Source organism: Lycium ferocissimum, chromosome 1, assembly GCF_029784015.1.
Source record: "Lycium ferocissimum isolate CSIRO_LF1 chromosome 1, AGI_CSIRO_Lferr_CH_V1, whole genome shotgun sequence".
Taxonomy (NCBI): domain Eukaryota; kingdom Viridiplantae; phylum Streptophyta; class Magnoliopsida; order Solanales; family Solanaceae; genus Lycium; species Lycium ferocissimum.
Window position 1 is genome coordinate 47,418,851 of NC_081342.1, and position 21,067 is coordinate 47,439,917.

Genomic DNA, 21,067 nt, shown 5'->3' on the forward strand with positions numbered 1-21,067 from the left:
TAACAACCTATACATACATATAAACTTTGGGAATGTAATATTCTACTCGTACTCGCAATCACATAAACCTGTAATGAAAGTCAATTTTTCTGAAGTCAACTAAACCAAACTAACATATCAACCTACATGGTCGATTTACTCAACACCAGATCAGCATACCAATCACATGACATTATCTCAAAGTCTCTAAGAATGAATAACTGAATGTCGGGACAGGGCCTCGACGTACCCATACTATCATATAATAATCGTAATGACCCAACACTGCTTCAGGAAGAAGTGGAGTTGCCAATCCCAGCTGATAATCGACATCCTAGCTGAACACTTATACCTGCAAAACAATCTGGGACTGTGCCGCATGAACATAGCACCCCTAGGCCAAGGGACATCAGTACGAACAATGTACTGAGTATGTAAGGCAGGACTGAAATAATCTGTATATAAATGTCAACTCAAGAAGTGACGGATAGCTGAATCTATATAAAGGAGTATCAACCCAAATAGGATAATCAGAAACAACTGACCCAGTCCTGTACCTGAAACCTGAAAACCTGATAGTGAATCATCAGCTATATGTATATACACAAAATTAACATAACAACAGAATAACTCAAAGGCAATGTCTATGAATGTTTCCATATAAGCTCATTTAATCAATGTATAGGCCCTCTTAAACCAATTTGTATGTGAATGCTTAGGCCCTTAGAGACCAAAATGTGAATATATGCATAGGCCCTTATAGACCACAATTTATATGTACATACATACATACATATATATATATATATATATATATATATATATATATATATATATATATATATATATATATATATATGTATGTATGTATCATGAGGTACCCGGTCTGGCCCAGAACTCGGGGGATGAATCATGTAACTGTAATCTGTATACCGTACCCGGCCTGTATCAGGACTCGGTGTGAATAAGATACATCTATACCGCACCCGGCCCTTTAGTAAGGGACTCGATGTGCTATCTATATACCGCACCCGGCCCTCTAGTGAGGGACTCAATATGCATGATGCAATGTGAATGCACTATGAATGTAAGATGAGTGCAACATAAACATACGGAATAGATAAACTCGTAATCCTTCATTCATAACAGTGGCCCCATAAGCACAATCTTTCTTATTATATATTAACCTATCATGATTTTACTTAAACATATCATACCCGGCCTATCCTGAGGTGACTCAGTGCAAATGATACCGTACAAGGCTCATGAAACCATTAGCTATCTTTTTAAGATCTTTTGAATCACTTCTGAGACTCCTTGCAGGCTAAGATGTCTTAATGCGCACGATAGTCAATACGAATTCAATTCAGCGTAAGGGCTTAGAATCATGTTGTGGATTACAATAAACTATAGTAATCTCAGGAAGCCGAAAATACCAATCGTATCTATACTTTGGAGGACATAGGCTTGTATAGAACTTATGTGTTTATAGAATATTCATTTGATATATCACATTATTAAGAGAATATAGAAGGCTAAGCACAAAAGCTAATAAAAGGTAATAGCAATCCTTACTCAGGATGAGTCTGTCTACCTAGCATGGTCATCTAGTATTCCATTTAACCCGCTTCACTCTACATCATATCATCCTTTTACAATATTTTAATGTCGAGCTTCTTATCTATTACGACTTTCTCTCAGTAAGTGGAACTATGTGAATTAAGTATGAATATCAGTAAGTAAGGTATGTCATTAAGTCAGAAATAATATTCTTCTTCAAGTTCATTTGACATGCTAGTTGAGTCGCTCTATAGATTTTTAGCTCTATTTGAAGGGTTCTAGTGATATGAACCTACAAGGCACACCTCGCTTGAAGACTCACATTGAAGACCAAGGCATGAGACTCCAATCCATTCAAGCTAGGAGGATGACCAAAGGAACATTGGAGACCCATGGAGAGGCACACAAGCCCAATAAGAAGGCCTATAAAGTATGGAAAGTAGCTTGGAGAGGAATGAAAGAAGAAGCTACAAGAAAGAAGGCCAACACTCAAAGTGGCTAGAGTCGCAAAGGGTCAGAAATACAAATGTGGCTAGACGTGCAAGAAGGGCCATAGATGCAAAAGAGTAACAATTGCAAGCTTGAGGATTGGATGATGGCTATATGTGCAAGAGGAGCCTTTTCGGATTTCAAGCCAACAACAAACTAGTCAAACAAGCCCTTGCCTCATTAATGGCATTCTTGTAATAACTAGCCTAGCTCTTAAGTCTCTTAGACTTAGGTTATTTTCATTCTTAGATTATGTTGAATGAAGAAACTCTTATAAGAGATTGTAGTTGATAGCTTTAGATTAATATAGACTGTTTGGTTGGTTAACCAAATGTTACTTCCTAGTTGTGAAGTGAATTGCTTATTTCCATCGAATTCAATGTTACTCATTTGTGGATTCATTTGAGTCGTTTGTTGATTTGAATTGCTTAGGTTCTAGGGTTTGTAAATTCGATTGGAAGGGTTAGGGTTTAATGTACCCTTTCTTGTCCATAGATTTCTTGCTCTTGGTTTAAGTATCTATCCATCTACTCTCTTCCATTTCTATTCTTCATCCACCCTTTATTTTGATTTTCTTGTCTTTGTTTTTCTAGAGTTTCCCTAGGTTGAATCTTATCATTTGGTATCAGAGCATAGGCTAAGAGATTGTTCCTACAATTTCTAATCCTGGGTTCAAAATCTGAAAATCACAAAAAAAAAAAAAAAAAAAAATCAAAAATCAAAAATCCAAAAAAAATCGAAAATCATTTTAGTTGTTTGATTTGAGTGTTTTTGAAGATAGATTTGAGTTTGCTGTGGTGGAAAACATCTAGAAACGAAATTTGAAGCCATTTAGGTAAGAATTGAAGTTTCCACCATTAGAGGTTCATCAATGCTTGAAGAACTCAAAGTGGGTTTAGTTGATTTTGGTGAAATTGAGCTTTGATTCATATTGGGCTTCGTTGTCTAAGTGATAAGGAGCTTAGATCTGAAAATTAGGACAAAAACGAGTTGATTTGGACCACATTGGGGTTTTGAGTGTTCTTCATTGTTCATCTTTGCTCTTAGTGAAGAAGAAGATAAAAAGGAAAGTTAGATCAAAGGAATCTAAGTCAAAAGTGGAAAAGTTATTTTTCTAGCCAAAAAGGGTAAATACAAGGTTGAGTGGGTCCCAAGAAGTCAGCAAATTCAGAAAATCTAGCACAATTCCCGAGCCAAACGAGGTACACTCGAATTTCACTGAAGCTGTTGTTATCAAGTTATACGGACCGTATAATCTTATACTGACCGTGAAACTTGGTCGTGAAATAGGAGCTAATTTTGAGAGTTTCTGTTAAAAAAAAAAGAGTATAGAAACTTAAAAATTTTAGTTGTTTCAAACTGATACCTTAGATCAATTGGGGCTTCACGGCCGCGTTTTCAAGTTATCACCTACCCGGGCCCGAAATTTCATTTATTTTCCAATTTTAGCATTCCATTTTCTAGTCTCTCTTAACTAGTAGCCATTTAGTAGTTGTTCCTACTTGTGTCTACTAGTTCTTGTGTCCGCATTTCTTTCGTGCTAATTTCTTTCAAGCTTTTCTTCGTTTTATTTCGTTGAAACTTTATTGGCTCTCGTCCTTTTTGCTTTGAGTCATCCATCATTCATCTAAACAAAAATCCATTCTACCACAAAGGATAAGCAACATGTGAATTTGATTGGGCGAGCGATTCATCAACAACTTTGAAAGACCACGGAGTGTGGTAAGGTTGAGAGTTCAACACGAGTGAAGTGAGGCTTTTATTGCTAATCTTGTTTGCTAATTTTGCAGGTCATCATGTCTAACCAAGGTGATAGGACGCAAGAGGTAGTGGATATGTCATCCATAGCAAGTTCATTGCCTATGATCATGGATCAAATCTCGGGCATGCAAGCAGGTATGGAAGAGATGAGAGGAGAGATGAATGATGTGAATGGGAAGTTGAAGGGTATAGATGAGCGGATGGTGAGTATTGAGAAAGTTCAAATGGAGGGTTCGAGTAGAATGGGCACTTCCCGTTCTCTGAATGAAGGTGATGAGGATAAAACACAAGACACTACACCAACCATTACCCCGGGACAAGCCCATGCCTTGTGCAATCCCAACACCACATCCACCTCCACCCAAAGAGCTCCACTACCCCAAACAACCAACCTTCCATCCCAAAGCTCCACATTCCAAAACACCAGTCGACAAACCTATCCCCAAGTTTACCAACACAACCCGAATGAGGCAATCCCTCAAGTAACCTTACAATAATAATGGATACACTATAATCTTTCTTTTGGTTATGTATTATGTATAAGCCTTCCAACAAACAGAAAGACATGTATGCATCAGGTTCATAGGGGTAAATACATTCAAAAGGGAGAAATTTTAGCGGCTCATATTTCAAATAAAGATCGCCGCGTGGAAAACTTGGCTCCCTTCTTGTGAGCTATTATCTCACTGTCCTTCTCGACTATCTCTGCCTATATCTAAGATGGTAACTAACCTCTTGACAAAGGTCTCTTTTATTTTAGAGAGTGAGAAAATCAACTCAACAAATAATGAAAAGAGGGACATCAACTAGAAGGGAAGCGATTCTTCCCGATCGGAGAACAGGGGAGTCCCCCAAGCTCCACCCCAAGTCAAAACACAAGATCCCTTTCCTAACCAAAACCAATACCAACGCCACTACCAATACCCTATGAATGAAGAGGAGTATGATGATTATCCACAAGGTAGGTGGTGGGATGATAACCGACAAGGAGGGAGGCGTAGAGCAATGAATAACCGGGGAAGGGGAGGAAGAGGAGGTTTTGAGAGATTTTCGGGCCATGACCCTAGATTCCAAGGTCATGTAGACTTAGGGGAGGCCCAAGGTTATGAACACTGGGGAAGATGGCTAGATAATGAGCAAAATTTGAACACCATCAAGGTGACCCTTCCTACGTTCCAAGGAGGTAGTAATCCGGAAAAGTTCCTTGAATGGAAATTACAAAGTGAGCGCATCTTCCTCACGAACAATGTGTCCAAGGCCTTGAAGGCAAAGTATGCCCTCACTCAATTTGAGGGGTACGCTTCTACTTGGTGGGAATCCAAGAAGTTACAAAGAGCTCAACAACACATCTATGATCTCCCAACTTGGAATGACTTGATTGAGCTCATGGAGACAAGGTGGCTTCCACCCACATACCACCAAGATGCACTCAAACGGTTGTACATGTTGAAGCAAGGGTTGAAAAGTATAGAAGCGTCCTTTGATGAGTTTGAGGATTTGCAGATGAAGTCCAAGATAGAGGAGCATAAGGAGTACACTATTATAAGATTTGTAGCCAACTTGAATCGGGACATCTCTAAACCGATGAGGCTCAAGACTTATAATAGTCTTGAAGAGGCATTCCATGACGCATCCAAAGTTGAGACGGATCTAAAAGAAGAGAGGTCTTACAAAGACAAAAGCAAATCATCTTCAACTTGGAACCAAGGGAAAGAGAAGTGGAAGACATCCACTTGGGAGAAGCCCAATATCACTACTCCCAATCCTCAAGCTAAGCTTGATGAAAAGGCTAAAGGAGGTAACAACTCTAAACCCAACTATAATCATCCTTCTACCGTCCAATACTTTAAGTACCAAAGAAGAAGGCACTATGCAAGTGAGTGTCCCAATCGAAGGACCATCACCATTGTGAGAGATGGGTACCGAATCGATGATAAAAATAAGGGAGGGGTTGGCGATGAAAATGAAGGAGAAGGTAGTGAGTGTGAGAGTGATTCCGAGGGAGAAGTTGAATTGAGATATGAGGAGGCTTTGAATCATGCTCTTATCGCTAAAAGAGCCATGGGGGCTCTAGCTAGGAAAGAGAGTGATCAAAGAGAGAATTTATTTCATACTAGGCGTAAGATTTTGGACAAGGTTTGTTCCTTGATCATTGATGGTGGGAGTTGCACTAATGCGGTTAGCCAATTTTTGGTTGAAAGTATGAAATTCCCCACAAGAAAACACTCTAGCCCCTACAAGCTTCAATGGTTCAATGAAAGTGGAGAAATGCGGGTGACCAAGCAAGCGATTATCAAATTGAGCATTAGGAAATATGAGGATGAAATCTTATGTGATGTGGTGCCAACGCAAGGGTGCCATATTTTTCTTGGAAGACCTTGGCAATTTGATGTGGATGCTCAACATAGTGGGCGGACCAACAAGTATTCTTTTGTGGTAAAGGGTCAAAAGTATGTACTTGCTCCATTGACTCCCCCATGAAGTGCATGAAGACTATAGATTCATGAAAGAGCTACGTGAAAAGATGAAAAAGGAGGAAATGGTTATGAGTGAAAAAGAGACCTTAGTTGCTCAAGGAGGACAAGGTTCGACCCAAGGGAAGAGTAAGAAGTGTATGGTCACTAGAGAAATGTTAGTAGGAGAGGAAAGGTGTGGTGAAGAGAAGGACTTGGTGCCAAGTCAAGCTAACCCCCCTAATCTTTCTATTTCTTCTAGTTGTCTTGTTCCTTTTGTAGGTACTTACGTGGATGATCACCCCAAAGCGGATATGGACACGAGTTTCCAAGTTCCTTTGGAGGGTGAAGTAGTGCTACCCTCTTCCAAAGAGAAAGTTCAATACAAGGAACTTGACCAAATTGACAAAGGTGATGTGCTTTAACAAAGAGGTAACACAGCTAACCCTTCTACTTTAGTAAATGTGGATCACTTTGTGCTTGATGAACAATTGAGTAGAGGTGACGTTTTGCATTTTATAGGAATTAAAGACCCTTTGTTAATTGACGATGCATTGGTGAATAGTGCTTACACACTAGTTGATCCTTTTGAGGACTATATCGACTCTTCTTACCAGAGTAAATTGTGTCCATCTAGTGATAGCACTTGTCTTGATATTGATCCTATTGAGAGTGAACTTGCTTATTTTGAATGTGATCTTGTGATTGAACCTACTCTCTTCAAGGATGATAACTTGCTTGATAGTAACATAGTGGATGATTGTGGAATACATGGCTTTGTGTTTGGGAATGTTGAAAATGAAGCCCTTCTTGAGAATCACAAAGTCACTAAAGAACCACTATGGTATGATGATCCATTTCTTAGTGAGCAAAACCTCCTCTTGAGGGAATTTGACTTGATTGCTAAAATGGATTATCTTGAAAAGGATGGTAAATTTTGGCTACAAATTGTTAACAATATCTTGTGTGACACCTTTCCCTATGACCTCTTTTCTCATGAAACCCTTTATATGTTGTTGCTTAAGTTTATGATGGGTTTGCAAGAGGGATCTGTAGTCCATGACTTAAGGAATATCTTTGTTTATGATCCCGGTGTAGTGTCCTCTTGTTATTTCTTGGTAGTGAAGCCATTGTTCGAGGAGACTAGTGTAGAGGGTTGGGCTCTAAGTTGGAATGACCTTCCTTTATATCTTACACTTAGTCAAAATGAAGGTAGAACTTGCTTGGGGAGTGAATTATTTCTTGAATTTTAGGGAATTCAACTTGTTGAAATCCCATGTATGCACTCTCTATGTATGATTACTATTGATGTGTGGTTGTACCACCAATTTGTTCATCCTTGGCATGATTATGTGGTTATTATTGTGTGTACTAACCCTCAATATTTGAGGAATATGTTGTCTTCCATCTTCTTTGGGCTTTTGCAAGGTTCGGATTTGAGGTCGAATCCTTTTCAAGAAGGGAAGGATGATATGACCCTACTAGGCACACCTCACATGAAGACTCACATCGAAGACCAAGGCATGGGACTCCAATCCATTCAAGCTAGGAGGATGACCAAAGAAACATTGGAGACCCATGGAGAGGCACACAAGCCCCATAAGAAGGCCTATAAAGTATGGAAAGTAGCTTGGAGAGGAATGAAAGAAGAAGCTACAAGAAAGAAGGCCAACACTCAAAGTGGCTAGAGTCGCAAAGGGTCAGAAACGCAAATGTGGCTAGACGTGCAAGAAGGGCCATAAATGCAAAAGGGTAACAATGGAAAGTTTGAGGATTGGATGATGGCTATATGTGCAAGAGGAGCCTTTTCGGATTTTAAGCCAACATCCAACTAGCCAAACAAGCCCTTGCCTCATTAATGGCATTCTTGTAATAACTAGCCTAGCTCTTAAGTCTCTTAGTATAAATACTAGACTTAGGTTATTTTCATCCTTAGATTATGTTGAATGAAGAACTCTTATAAGAGATTGTAGTTGATAGCTTTAGATTAATATAGATTGTTTGGTTGGTTAACCAAGTGTTACTTCCTAGTTGTGAAGTGAATTGCTTATTTCCATCGAATTCAATGTTGCTCATTTGTGGGTTCATTTGAGTCGTTTGTTGATTCGAATTGCTTAGGTTCTAGGGTTTGTAAATTCGATTGGAAGGGTTAGGGTTTGATATACCCTTTCTTGTCCATAGATTTCTTGCTCTTGGGTCAAGTATCTATCCATCTACCCTCTTCCATTTCTATTCTTCATCCACCCTTTATTTTGGTTTTCTTGTTCTTTGTTTTTCTAGAGTTTCCCTAGGTTGAATCTTATCATCTATGCATGAGAGGAGATGAAAGTACATATAGTCAATACTCCCCAGGAACCTTTTCACTAGGCTGAGAACACTTAAACTATCCTCGGAATTGCAAGAATATTTCCTTTTACCCTTTACCGCTCTAATAAAATCATTCTTCTTTCTAGCCTTTCATTATTCTTTATGAACTATAAGACTTATTTATGATTAGAAGGATCTAAAGAGTCGTGACATCCTATATATCCATCTTTCAACCTTAAGGATTTCCAGAACAAATTAGCTTAGAGTTATACTATTGATAAATCAAGAATAAATCAATAGAGGGAATATTCGTTTCTAATTTACATCTGATCATACCAATCTAGTTAGTGAAGGTGCTTCAGGTATCATCAACCATATCAAGGCTTGTGATATAACTTGTGGAGTCCCCTGATGAAACATAGAATCACAAAGTTCTAGAATGTTGTTATGGAACAATAGTCTCGTAGCGCAAATCTCTGTAACTCTCAGTCTACACATTATGTTGTGAAATGATTCTAAAGCTAAGGTTGGAATCGCTTTAGCTTGCTTGTAAAGAAAGGTCATTTTTGGAATTCTCAATGCTTTGAACACTATTATAAGTTATGACATCAATATCAGAATCTCTAAGTTCACGAACATAAGTTAAGATATGAAGAGATAGCCATTGGAATCAAAGACATTAATTAGATTAACATTTCTAGGGAGGGGAGTTCTTTTGGAATCTATTCGTACATCATTGAGTTGTCTTACATAGAACATGCCAAAGAAAGGAAGGGAATAGCCTTAACATACCTTTGTCGCTTTCCATCTAACCACAGTCCGTCTTCGGGTCATGCCAATCTATCAACAATATCAATTTACCAACAATTAATCCAATATATATCCTTATAATCAATCCCTTAAACTTGTCTCTATTTCTAACTGAATTCCGACAGCATTTCCTTTATAAACTGGACAACCCTGAAAATCCAATTGAGCTAAATCATCAACAAAAACACCAAACAACAATATCAACAATAAATATACATCATAACTCAGATATTTCCATCCATTTAACTCAACTGAAACAGCCCCACCTTCATAAACTTCCCAAAAATGCCAAATGAGCTTTTAACATTATTTTCTCCGTTCTAATCCGTTAAAACTCTAAATAAACACTTTAATAACATAAAAGGAACCCTATACATACCTTATCAGCAGCTCAAACACGAAAATATCATCCCCAAAGCTCAATATTTAGCTTAAAACGATGACGACAACTCGTACTACACTTTATCCTTCACGACCCTCAGGATTCGGGGCCTCGAACTTGATCGAACCCTTGCTTTATCTCTCTAAACTCTCCTCACTCTCTCTCTAAAATGTTCTGGATCTTTTTTTATGAAATGAGGAAGATAAGGGTGAAAACTTTTACTTAAGTAGCAAGGGAAGTGGGCCTGACCCGACTTGGAGTCAGGTTAGGCCGAGCCCACTGCCCAGTTTGACCTTTCTGCCTTAAAACGTCAATAACATTTTACTCCAATGTCCTATTGAGGAGCGGTTTGTTGCATTAGAAACTAAACTCAATAAAATTCAACTTAGGCATTTGAATAACTTCAAAACTCCTCATATTCTGAGAGATATTATCCCCTCAAGTTGGACCATAAATTTCCTCCAAGTCTTCCATATTTAATGAACATATTTCCCTGATTACTTTAACTTCTAATCTTCTTCCAAACTTTTTGTAACTTCATAAACATATAATTACACACTCGTATACATCCATATAAGTTCATACACTTGTCTCAAAGGGTCGGGAAATCCCGATACTCAATTTTACAATTAAACAAACTCATATAAGTCCATCGCAACTCAAGTCACAAAACTTAGTCTTTATTTTATCCAATCTCTCATGTCTTCACTTATTACTTCAAATAAATTTGTAATATACTTATATCATCTCGTATATGCACTTATAACACAATTTTGAACTATTCAAATTACCATGTTACCTCAAAAAACACAAAACAAAAGTATACAAAGCAACTCCATTACTAACTCAAATGTCCTTTCCTTAAACTTATTCAACTCGTCCTTACTTATCATGTCTCATATGACGTAGTCTTATATGGGGTGTAACAATACATACATGCTAAATACAAGTTATTTCATGAAACCATATTTACAAGTTATTTCGTGAAATCATGATTACAAGTTGTTTACAAGTTATTTCACGAATATCATGGGCTTCTTAGCCAACTATCTCATGTTCATGTTTTTGGGAGTTGCACGGATTACCGAGAAGGCTCAGACAGCCTGAAACTACGTTTGCCACCATAGGATAAGGATCGCTCCGCCCAGTTAGGACGATTCCTTCATGTTTTTTCCATTGAGGGACTTGGATCCATTCATGTCATGTTCATGTCTTGTACCCCGATAAGGTACAAGATGGCTTAGCTGATCGGGCAGAGATCAGACGCCACGTGTTAACGTGGTGGTTACACGTCGGTTATATTAATGCTCTCCCAACTTAAAATGCTTTTAATCATGTTATATATGTATTTATGTTCATGTCAGATACTCATGTTCATGACCAGACACCAGTTTCAGTTTCAGCTCTTATCATGTTATTTCATGTGCCACGTTTATTTTATTCAGTTGCTTTACATACCAGTACATTCAATATGCTGACGTCCCCTTTCTATTGCCCGGGGGCCTGCATTTCACGATGCAGGTACGGACTTACACGACGATAGATCTACTCTATAGGATCATCCACGTATCAGCTTTTGGTGAGCCCCATCTTCTTCGAGGTTTAGTCATTATTTACTTCTACGATAGTTATGCATTTAAGGTATGCTGGGGGCCTTGTCCCAGTAAGTATGTTTAGCAGTTCGGACTCATGTTAGAGGTTTCATAGACTAGATAGTTATGTTATGTCAGATGTTCAGAGTCGTATAGCCATCTTTGGCTCATTATCTATGACAATCCATATTCATATTTTTAAACAAGTATTTTATTTTATATTTTGAAATCTCATGTTTATTAAGGCTCATCATGTTTATGTCGTATTCTGCTCATGTTATGCCTCATGATGATTCAGAAAGCCATGTGGTTCACTCGGTCGCATGCAGTAAGGCACCGAGTGTCGTGTTACGTCCAGGCCATGGTTCGGGACGTGACAAATCTTGGTATCAGATCACTAGGTTCAAGAGTCTGAGGGAGTCTATGAAACCGTGTCTAGTGGGGTCACTTTTATATGTGTGTGCGCACCATACATATAAACGGTTGACCACCAAGACATTCAGGATTGTCTCATTTCTTTCATATTCTAGATCGTGCAATTGGAGCTATGCCTTCAGGAACTTTTCTAACTCGTGCCATGAAGCTTAGAGCCGTAAGTAACATTCACTTCCTTTTGAACTCTCGATGTATCAAATGCGCAAGCGACGGGTAGGAAATGTTATACCCCGTGTTTTCAGAGCATAAGTATGACATGCACCTCATCGTAGTAATGGAGTGTCAGAGACGTCCCATGATGTTTTGAAAGGCACAAGCCATGGAAAGTGCGTAACAACGAAGAAAAGGGGTGAATTACGACCTCGTAAGTCGTAATCAGGAAAGAGTATTTTGAAACACGAGAACATAGCCATTATTAGTATAATAAGTGATAAATATCATGTATGGAGAGTTTCGGAATATTTCGAGATCGAGTAAATTGAAGAAAATAAGTTCGACGAAAATTTGGGAAATGCTGGGCAAACTTTTAGTCAACTTTGGAGGCGCATATCTCATAGTATATGTGGAGTTTTAAGGTGTTTCAAAATTCTAAAATGAATTTCGTCGAGTCTAGTTTGTAATGCAACAAACCGTTCATTGATAGGACATCGGAGTAGAGAATTATAGACGTTACAAACTGAACTGTCATCGCAGAAACAGCATTTCTGTAGTACCGCTACAGACTGTAGCTACAGTGAAACCGACTTCGGAATTTTTTTTAAAAGGGACAGAAACCTCATTTTTTTCAGCACAAAAATTCCAGAAACTTCAGCCCCCAAAAGGGCTCTTATTCTCACATGGAATTGAGGATTTTGCACAAAATTTCAAGCAACCAAATGCTAACCGAGGTCCGGGCAATGCGTAGGCGCGATTATAATTTTGTTTTGTGTTGAAGTGAGTTTGAAGACAAGAAAATGATGAATATTTGGCTACTTTCATAAAAGCAAGGTATGAATCTTCAAATTCCTCTCTTTATTAAGTTTGATTAAGGAATAAATGCAAGAATAGAGTTATAGTTTGTTGTGTTGATGTTGTTGGATTATGGATTGAGGGTTGAAGAGAAATTTGGATGGAAATACATATATTTATCTTGTAGGATGTTGAGAATGTTGTTATTGATGTTGTTAGTATTAATTTCGACTTCTTTACGAAAATAAAGTTATTAATTAGTCGTATTCCAAGTTGGTTGGTTGGGAAATTTAGAAAACAGTGTGTGGGCTATTTTATGGCATATGTTGGTGTTGGAAATAATGTTATTACTATTGGTTTTGTTGTTGATGTTGTTGGTTGTTGAATTGGAATTTCGGGCTAGGCACATAAACGGGGAAATGCGGCCAATTTCGACGAATTTAAAAGGACTTTCATTAAGTGTTTAAGACGAGCGTATGACGATGATCCTAATGATATTATGGATGGTTCTATATGTAGATTACGAGGCTACAAATAATTTTTAAGCGAATTGCAAGACAGGAAATAGGTCGAAAGTCGAGAATTTGTCTTCCAGGTATGTAAAGCTTACCCTCTCTTTCTTTTGGCATGTCTTAGACATAAGTAAGATATGATACGAGCCTTGGGGTAACTCTATTCTTACGATCCGAGCATGTCTACGATTTTTATTCACCTCTTAATTTTAACATTCTTAATATAGTCGTATTATGATTCTTATGTCTTTTGCATGATTGGATAATAAATGTTGCATAAAGAATTTTGTTCTTAAAGGGTTCTGTAACTACGAACGACCGTAACTTTCACAGAAGGGCTCGGATCGCTTCGAAACGTTAGTAGGAGATTCCATAACGAATAATATCTCCAACCTTCATAGGCGGCATCGGATTGGTTTGATACTTGTCCGTGGCCCCCGAGACTTTTCTATGTTTGGTTCTAACGTCTTTCTGAAAGAACTTAATGTGACTATCGTCTTAACCCCCGAGCATGATTACTTACTTATCTGTTGGGTCTGAAATGGGGATTTTTTATGCATATGGTTTTGATACGTATCTATGATTTCTAAAGTTCTATTTGATATGTTCTCGAGTGACATTCGGCGAAAACTTGATTTGACTATTGTCTTGGTTTTTAAATGATGGTTCGTTTTGATTATTCTATTGAGTCCTTGAAAATGTTTTAAACTGCATATAGATTCTCGCTACTCTGCTCATGCATTTTGTCGTTACATCTTTCGTCGAGTCCCGGGCCGGTTATGTCATCGTGCGCACTATGCTATATTCTGAAGTATGATGTGTTACGAAGTATGATGTGATACGAAGTATGATGTGTTACGAAGTATGATGTGATACGGAGCATGATGTGTTCGGAGATATGCAATATTCCGAATATGATGTGTTGTATGGGGGCCAAAGATGGGGTGGCGACCACGATCCGTCATCGGGTCCCATTACGGACCGCATGTGATATATGATATGATAATATAATGACATGATGATATGATGATTCTATTCACCGAGTCCCTCACTAGAGGGCCGGGTACGGTATATATATATGTGATGATATGATGGCTATACATAATGATTATATGATCTCATTTACCGAGTCCCTCACTGGAGGGCTGGGACACGTTATATAAGCATATGTACAAGATGATTATTCACGTATGTTTCTAAGTCCCATAATGAATTAGATATGACATTGATATGCATTGTTTGTGTTTCATAGGCAAGCCTTATGGTTTTCTGGTTATTGTACTAGTTTTCTACACTCCTTATTTCGGTATGATCACGTTTTACCGTATTCCATGCTTTACATGCTCAGTACATATTCCGTACTGACCCCCTTTCTTCGGGGGCTGCGTTTCATGCCACGCAAGTGTATACGGATGAGTAGAGGATATTAGCAGGAGATGTTCCAGCTGGATTGGCAAGCTTCATTTCCTTCTTGAGTGCTGCCGAGTCAGAGTATCTATGTTAGGGTATCTTGAGTTATGTTAGAGACTTTGCAGACAGAGTCATGTATATAACATGTCGTTTTGTAAGCGGCTCTTGTAAGTTGATGTATCATTATGCATTATCTTACGGATCTCATATGATTACGCTTTTACTTGATTTGAGAATAATTAAAGCATGTTTCCTTGAAAGGCTTACATTGTGCATGCATTTCATGATTTAAGAGTCCCGTAAGATTATGAGTATAACGAGAGTCAGCGGGTTCGCTCGGCCCTAAGTAAGGGTCGGGTGCCCATCATACCCTATCAAGATAGGGTGTGACAAATTGGTATCGAGCAAAGGGTCCTCGGGGTTGTCTACAAAGTCATGTTCGAGAGTCTTGTTTATGGTGTGAAGTTGTGTGCCACATTTATAAACAGGAGGCTACGGGGCATCTAGGGTGGTTACTCTTCTTTCACATCTAAGATCGTGCAATAGAGCCAAGTCATAGGAAATGAAACTCCTGATACTAACCTTTAATTTCAGCAGAAGAATGGCAGCGACAGAAGAAAGTGACTAGCGATATTGGAAGCTACAAATCGCAGGTAAGCAAAGGTATGAAAGATATATGTCAGGTAAGATATTGAAGTACGATTGAAATACAAGTTGAAGATTAAAAGGGAAAATAAACAAGAAAGTGTAACGAAAAGGTGCGAGTTTAGTTGGGCATACGAGGTATGCTCATCATTTTCGTACTGTTGTTGATATTGGGAGCCCTGTGTGGCCGTGATATGATATGATATACATATATATATATATTGGCCCTGTGAGGCATTGTTGGTATTTCCTGCGTGCAGGTTTTGGGATAGTAACAATTACAGAGGGAACTCTGCCAAAATTTTTCTAGAAATAAAGAGAGAATGAGATATAGGTTTGTAATATGTCTTGAAAGGTCGTGCCAATAGTAATGATAAGATTTGACTAAGCTACGAGTACGGCTGACCTCGAGAGATAAGTTAACTGCTGAATTGATGGTAATAGTAATTAGGAGGACGATATCGATATGGTAAAAAGAATTTGGAAAGGGCTTGTAATACTAAGAGATGATTTAGAAAAGGCTGGCAAATCTTGATGGAGTTATATTAAGGTACCGACTGAGTTGATAAGCAGGGATGAATTATGACGAGCTTATAGTTAAAAGAAGTAATAGTACGATTAAGACAAGAGTACAGAGGAAAAGAATTGTGATGGATATGAATGTATTGATAAGACAGCTTGTGAGTATTAAGGGTAAAGTTGATCAGAAAGGGTAAAGGGTTAGCAAGTGTTATATTACAGGATTGATTGCGAATAAGATATAATGAGGATTGTTATGAAAATAAGTAAAGCCTAGTGAGAAAGTGGCCAAAGCTATGATGTAATTTATGTAGCTAGAATATAAAGGCAAGTGACGTGTTGTAAAAATTCATTAGAGGAAACAGATGATACAGGTTGGGATAAAGATAACGTTGCCTAACTGAGAATTTGGAATGACTACAAGTATTAAATAATTACTGATTGGAGTAAGTGAAATGTAGCCTTGGAGGAGTTGCTACATTGGTCGAAGTTACTCAAGTACGAATTATCACATAAGACTTGATACTATATATGGAAAGGTTCTCATCGCTTCACAATTTTGTTAAGGTTTCGCACATCGATAATCAAAGTTATGTGTTATAAAGAAAGATACGAGTATGATACAAAGATACCAAGTGAGTTGGAAAAGAAAAAAAAACAGATGAAATTGGGATTGAAAATAGGGACATAGAACGGAATATAAACAGATAATGGTATAAGGACACCCCTAAGGGGGGAAGCGGATGAGAGAAATGCAAATGTAAGATGGAAACCATCGACACTGCAATATATTTGATATGATACTTAGACTTCAAGTGAGATCCCTTGCTGAAACAAGTTAGTAAGACCCGAAAGCTAGCAATAAACGGATAGAAGTCGATAGTACTTGAGACCGGCCGAGAATTATTTATAAAGATCTTGAATGATATGACATTACAAAGTGGGTGCTTATAAAAAGAAGGAATACGACAAGAGAATGGTAACGAGTAAATTAAGAGATATTATAAAGGGTAGCAGTACTACCTGAGGTTTGAAAATATCTCGTGCGCCGTGAAGTCGTAAGTCACCGCCTATATTGAATTGCGAGGGTATATGTTACAGGACCATATGAATGATCGTCCTGATGGAATAGCTAGTAAAATGGTGCAGAGACGACAATAAATATTTGAAGAGTAATGGAAGCTAGTTAAGTTTAAATTAGCCACTGGTGTAGGAGAGCCAAGGACTCAAAGAGGGAAGTACACTCGTATTGAAAGGAAGTTATGATTAAGCAAGATTTTATTTTAGTCTCCGGCTTATAAATTATTCGGTAATGATGTTCAGATTAGAGGAGAAGGAAATGAGAGGAAAGATTCAAACAAGGATTTGAAAATAATTTGAATAGCGAATTAGTATGTTGCAAGTATAATCTTGCGATAGGGGATATAACTAAAAGAGATGGACATTTGAGGAATTAAGAGGTTCGCTTGATTGACAAATCGAAATGACAGACAATAGCCTCAAACTATGGGAAAGACTTATTAAGCGATAGTCGGCAAAGGTTAAAAGTAAAAGGAGAGATCCAAAGGAAATGATCAACGGATATCACATTTGATTAGATCCATCGGGTGACAATGAAACCTCGTGGAGCAAGCAATATGATGGCTCTTATTGGAAAAGGGACAAATGAAGGTTACAGACAAAAACAAGAATGAAAAGATCTGAATTTGCCGCATGATTAAGAATCTTGGTTATTTTTCGACAAACTTTTGGATTCGCCCCTAATTGTTAGCTGATCTAAGGGTCAGAAACTTTAAGAGTAAATTGAAGGAAATGGATGGTTAAAGAAGAGTTTTGAGATGTTTTTGATATAAGTACAAGAATTATCATTAATTGGTCGGTACCGTAAGTCCAATTGAAGGAAAGAGAAATTAAGCGAGGCATTGCGGTGTTAAATTAGTTGAAGGATAAAGTATCGCAAGAATTAATTCAATCGCTATAGAAAGCAAAGAGTGCTAAAATGGGATCAGCTTTGAGGTTATGTTTAAGGAAGTGAGAATAAGAATAAGTCAACTCCAAGGAGATAAAGGCTTGGGATATACGTGGAACGTAAGAAAAATACGGAGGATTTAAGAGAACAAGAATTTCTAAATAAAAAGGAAGATGGCATCAAAAATTAGGTGAAAGTATGTAGTAATCATGACACGAAAAGGGCATACAAGAATGTGAACAACGAAAGCTGAAGAGACAATGAAGGCGGAAAAGCATGGAGAGTTAGTGGACAGACAAATAATAAGAAAAAGGGATGGCCTTGAGTACAGGCGTAAATCTTGACTACAAAAGAAGAAGAATAGACTGCATAGTTCGAATAAGTTCAGTTCTAACGGGCAAGTAAGACTGCAAGTAAGTAAGGTAAATACTGACAAATACGGGTAAAAACATTGATATCTACCTCGGAGCGAACTCTGCCTCAACATTCGAGGACGAATGTTTTTAAAGGGGGGGAGGATGTTATACCCTGCATTTTTAGAGAATAAGTATGACATGTACCTCATCGTAGTAATGGAGTGTCGTAGACGTCACATGATGTTTTGAAAGGCACAAGCCATGGAAAGTGCGTAACAACGAAGAAAAAGGGTGAATTACGACCTCGTAAGTCGTAATCGGGAAAGAGTATTTTGAAACACGAGAACATGGCCATTATTAGTATAATAAGTGATAAATATCATGTATGGAGAGTTTCGGAATATTTCAAGATCGATTAAATTGAAGAAAATAATTTCGACGAAAATTTGGGAAATGCTGGGCAAAATTTTAGTCAACTTTGGAGGAGCATATCTCATAGTATATGTGGAGTTTTAAAGTGTTTCAAAATTCTAAAATGAATTTCGTCGAGTCTAGTTTGTAATGCAACAAACCATTCATTGATAGGACATCGGAGTAGAGAATTATAGACGTTACAAATCGAATCCGTCATCGCAGAAACAGCATTTCTACGAAGCATCGCTTGCTGCATCGTAGCTACGGAAACCGACTTCGGCATTTTTTTTAAAAGGGACAGAAACCTCATTTTTTTCAAGACAAAATTCCGTAAACTTCAGCCCCCAAAAGGGCTCTTATTCGCACATGGAATTGAGGATTTTGCACAAAATTTCAAGCAACCAAATGCTAACCGAGGTCTGGGGAATGCGTAGGCGCGATTATAATTTTGTTTTGTGTTGAAGTGAGTTTGAAGACAAAAAAAATGATGAAGATTTGGCTACTTTCATAAAAGCAAGGTATGAATCTTCAAATCCCTCTCTTTATTAAGTTTGATTAAGGAATAAATGCAAGAATAGAGTTATAGTTTGTTGTGTTGATGTTGTTGGATTATGGATTGAGGGTTGAAGAGAAATTTGATGGAAATACATATATTTATCTTGTAGGATGTTGAGAATGTTGTTATTGATGTTGTTAGTATTAATTTCGACTTCTTTACGAAAATAAAGTTATTAATTAGTCGTATTCCAAGTTGGTTGGTTGGGAAATTTAGAAAACAGTGTGTGGGCTGTTTTATGGCATATGTTGGTGTTGAAAATAATGTTATTACTATTGGTTTTGTTGTTGATGTTGTTGGTTGTTGAATTGGAATTTCGGGCTAGGCACATAAACAGGAAAAATGCTTTGCCCGAATTTCGATTAATTTAAAAGGACTTTCATTAAGTATTTAAGACGAGCGTATGACGATGATCCTAACGATATTATGGATGGTTCTATATGTAGCTTACGAGACTACGAATAATTCTTAAGCGAATTGCAAGACAGGAAATAGGTCGAAAGTCGAGAATTTGTCTTCCAGGTATGTAAAGCTTACCCTCTCTTTCTTTTGGCATGTCTTAGACATAAGTAAGATATGATACGAGCCTTGGGGTAACTCTATTCTTACGATCCGAGCATGTCTATGATTTTTATTCACCTCTTAATGTTAACATTCTTAATATAGTCGTATTATGGTTCTTATGTCTTTTGCATGATTGGATAATAAATGTTGCATAAAGAATTTTGTTCTTAAAGGGTTCTGTAACTACGAATGACCATAAATTTCACAGAAGGGCTCGGATCGCTTCGAAACGTTCGTAGGAGATTCCATAACGAATATTATCTCCAACCTTCATAGGCGGCAATCGGACTGGTTTGATACTTGTCCGTGGGCCCCGAGACTTTTCTATGTTTGGTTCTAACGTCTTCTCGAAAGAACTTAATGTGACTATCGTCTTAACCCCCGAGCATGATTACTTACTTATCCGTTGGGTCCGAAACGGGATTTTTTACGCATATGGTTCTGATACGTATCTATGATTTCTAAAGTTCTATTTGATATGTTTTCGAGTGACATTCGGCGGAAACTTGATTTGACTATTGTCTTGGTTTTTAAATGATGGTTCGTTTTGATTATTCTATTGAGTCCTTGAAAATGTTTTAAACTGCATATAGCTTCTCGCTAATCTGCTCGTGCATTTTGTCGTTACATCTTTCGCTGAGTCCCGGGCCGGTTATATCATCGTGCGCACTATGCTATAGTCTGAAGTATGATGTGTTACGAAGTATGATGTGATAGGAAGTATGATGTGTTACGACGTATGATATGATACGAAGTATGATGTGTTACGAAGTATGATGTGATACGGAGCATGATGTGTTCGGAGATATGGAATATTCTGAAGTATGATGTGTTGTGGCGCCAAAGATAGGGTGGCGACCACGTTCGTCCGCCGGTCCCATACGGACCGTACGTGATATATGATATTCCGTACCTTTTGTTTTCTGCCCCCCTATTCCGTCGACCCCCTTTTTTTTTGCTTTTTTTCCACGGGTGTATACGGGGAGAGGAAAAAGAGATGTTCCCCGGGGGTTGGCGAGCCTTTTCCGGGGGGCCCGGATATCTATGTTGGGATTTGAGTTTGTTAGAATTTCCCGGGGACCTGTATATAACTTCGTTTTTTTGGCTCGTAAGCCCGGGGTATCATTAGCATTATATTCGATCCAAGATTCGTTTTTTCTTGATTTAAAGGATTAAAAGCAGTTTCCTTGAAAGGGTTACAGTGCATGCATTTCAGAAAGAGTCCCCAAGATTAGAGATAACGAGAGCCCGTTCGCTCGGGGAAAGGGCGGGGCCCCCATACCCATCAAGAAGGGGGTGACGAAATTTGGGTTTTTTGGGGGAACCATGTAAACCGTGATGACAGTTGGTAAAGAGACCCCCAGATTATAGAAAAGGGGGAAAAAGCATAACTACGTGTAACTTAA